Consider the following 3,539-nt stretch of genomic DNA (forward strand, 5'->3'; position numbering starts at 1 on the left):
AAGAAGAGTTGTTAAGTGCGACCTGGATGATGAGTGTGAGCCAGTCAAGGAAAGAGCTGGAAGAACATTCCAGCAGAGCAGCTATCACGTTTAAAAGCTCTGGGTGGGACAGAACCTGACAGGTCATGGCACAGAGAGGCAGCCAGGGGGCAGTGAGCCAGAGCGGCTGTCACAGTAGAGGCTGCTCACAGACCTGAGCGAGGTCACCCAGGACCTTGAAGGTCAGAGTAAAGAGTCTTGCTTTATTTAAGAGCAGCAGAAAGGTACTGAAGAGTCAGACATGGCGGGAATGCCAAGGTGTCCTGGGCAGTTAGGCGAGAAGCCCCAGATCCATGGTGAGCTGAGTCAGGTCCTCAGAAAAGGATTAAGTCCAATTCCCCTTGCCCGGCCACAGATGACAGGGAAGGACAGCATCCTAATGCGGAAGTTATCTTAACATTAGAGGCTACCCAACAAAACACACGACAAAAAGGAAAAGGAAAAAGCAAGCTTACTTTGAATATTAATATCAAGAAACACTTAAATTTTAGTAAATAGAACTCTGAAACATATTTTTAAAATAGCAAATTGGTGTTCTACCAAGAAGACAAGAATGGCTTAATATGAAAAACTGATATTATAATTAAATATGTTGACCAATCAAAATGGAAAAAGATACAATCATCTTTTAAAACACTGATAGAGCATTTTATAAATTTACCATCTGTTCTTGATATTTATACTTTCTTAGTCATATAAAAGTAGATGGATAGTCTCTAAATATTTTATGTCAAAAGTGAGCATCATGCTTAATGATGTACTGGAAACATCCTCATTAAAGTCAGAAACAATAATTCTAGAGATACAGTAAGAGCAACTGGATAAGAGAAAAAAATGAGAAAAGAGGAAAAATGGTCATTTATGTGAACCATAAATTCAAGATAATCTATAGCCTATTAAAACTAGAGTTTAATATGGTTGCTAAAATGAGATTAGTACATGCAAAAACTTCAATAATTATGTTGTCTATCATTACAATTAAAATTATGAACATGCTGGGTGTGGTGGCACCTGCTTGTAATTCAGCTGAGGCAGCTAAGGCAGGAAAATGTTCAGGGCAGGATGATACGCAAGACCAGCCTAGGTAACTGAGACCCTATCTCAAAATTCTAATAATAAATAAACAAAAGGGTTGGAGCTATAGCTCGGGGGTAGAATGCTTTCCCAGGATACCTACCACGAGGCCCTGGTGTCAATGCCCAGTATGGAAATTTTTTTAAAATATGGCTATAATTTTTTTTTTTTTTTTTTTTTTTGGAACCAGGGATTGAACTCAGGCCTTTACACTTGCCAGGCAAGTGCTTGTTCTACTGAGCCATCTCCCTGGCCCCTGGCTATAATTTTTTAATATGTCATTTCAAAGAGTCATTGAAAAAGCTGTTTGGAGGAGCGTGATGGGAAGGAAGGATGGAGACTTGGGCTGCACACACGCCAGTGGTCGGAGTTGCTTTCTGATGGATCAGGTAAAAAATTCCTGTAAGAAGGTACTTTGCCTCATGGCGTGAGGGCCTCGGGTGGGATCTGGATTCCACTCGTGGCTGTTCCAGGTGCAGGGAGGCAACCAAAGGGGTCGAGCTATCCATTGTCAAGAAGAAATCTGTTAGTTTTAAAGTGAAGAATGCCTCCACATTAAAAAAAAAAAAAAAAAGTAGGATGCAGGAACCTTTGGATGGCAGCTGTACCAAACCAGTGGCACCACAGCAGAAGCTTCTGGACAAGATGAAAGAAGAGCCTGACAATGCTGCAGAGAATGCCTGTGCCCAACAGCCAAAATCTCAAGGAGGCGAACTAAAAATCAGTGCTGTGTTTTCAGTTCATGAAAGTCCTCTGGCTCAACAGCTGACTGCAGGCCTTCGACTTTCTCTCACATCATCTGCCCCAAATATATTGCTTCCTTTCAGTTCCAGCTGTAGCGATTTAGGCTTTTGGTCCTGGTGGGAAACGAATGCTTCGTAAGGGGCAAGCCGCACATCACAGGGCGAGATCCACTCAGCTCTTCTGTTCCACGCAGTGCATCGCTGGATTTTCCTTACCTGTCTGCCTGCTGCCTCCTGCTAAGAAAGCCTGCACAAACTGTTCCAAGTGTCTAATTTTTAGTGGCATCCCTTTTCATTTTACTTTTTCAGATGTGTATATATAGTTTAGCCCAAAGATGGTAGTGCTATTTTAAATGTATTTAGCACATTTCTATGGAAGTTCCTTTTCAGCTTACTTGGGAATTTTCAAATTAGCCTACTTTTTGACCATCAAATAAGGGGCTTGATGTTAGAGGCATTGCCTAAACCAGTGTTCTGTCTCTTACTGTAAATTTTACTATGGAAGGAAGCAAACCACTTGTGGGAGTTATAGGACCACTCGTATATCTTGTAATTGTGAACAGTAGCTGTTTAAAATTAGTTAACAGGGCCTGGTGAGATGGCTCAGTGGTCTAAAGCACCTACTTAGCAAAGCACAGGGACCGCGGTTCAATCCCCAGCACCACATGCCAGCCAGCCCCGACCCCTGGTGGGCTGAGCTGGTCACACACACACACACACACACACACACACACACACATAAATAAATAAAATTTTTTAAAAATAAAATAAAATGAGTTAACAATTACCTTGAAATTTACAATAAAATAATAATACTTTAGTATTAAAAAAAGAAAAGAAAAAGCTCTTCGATATCACCAGACATTCGGGACATGCAATTTGAGACCATAAAAAAGTGCTATACCTTCATCTTGACTATCACCCAAAGGCCCATGTGTTGACGGGCTGGTCTCAGCCCTTAACACTACTGGAAATGATGGAACGTGAGGAGGTGAGACATAATGGAAGGAAGTGAGGTGTGACAGGTGTGGCCTTAAAGGGAAGACTGAGACCCCAGTTCCTCTGTCTCCTTTTTTCCTAACTGCCATGAGGGAAAAAGGCCTCCTCTGGCATGTGCTTCTGCCATGTTGTACGCCCCACCACAGCCCCAAAGGCAAGGGTGCTGAGCAACCATGACTGAACCTCTTAAACCAGGAGCCTAAATGAATCTTTCCTCATTATAAGATGATTATCTCCAATATTTTGTCATTATGACAAAAAGGTGACTAATACAATAAAATATATAAGAAGCATTGAGGTTAGCAAATGTAGCAAGGATGTAGAACAACGGGATCTCTCATCCATTGATAGCAAAAATGCAAAATAACACAGCCACTCTGCAAATCAGTTTGGCAGTGTCTTAAAAAGTTCATCGTACCATATGAGACAGCAATGGTACCCCTTGAGCATTAACTCATAGAAATAAAAATATATTTCAGAGAAAAACTTGTACGCCCAAACTAGAAAATATCCAAATGTCCTTCCACAGGTGCATGGGCCAGGTCTGGGCATATCAGCATGGCTAAATCTCAAATTCCTCCTCCCTTTCCCCTCCCCTCCTCCTCCTCCTCCTCTTCCTCCTCCTCCTCTTCCTCTTCCTCCTCCTCCTTCTCTTCCTCCTCCTCCTTCTCTTCTTCCTCCTCC

This window comes from Octodon degus, unplaced genomic scaffold (genome assembly GCF_000260255.1).
Source record: "Octodon degus isolate 3935 unplaced genomic scaffold, OctDeg1.0 scaffold00049, whole genome shotgun sequence".
In the NCBI taxonomy this organism is placed as follows: domain Eukaryota; kingdom Metazoa; phylum Chordata; class Mammalia; order Rodentia; family Octodontidae; genus Octodon; species Octodon degus.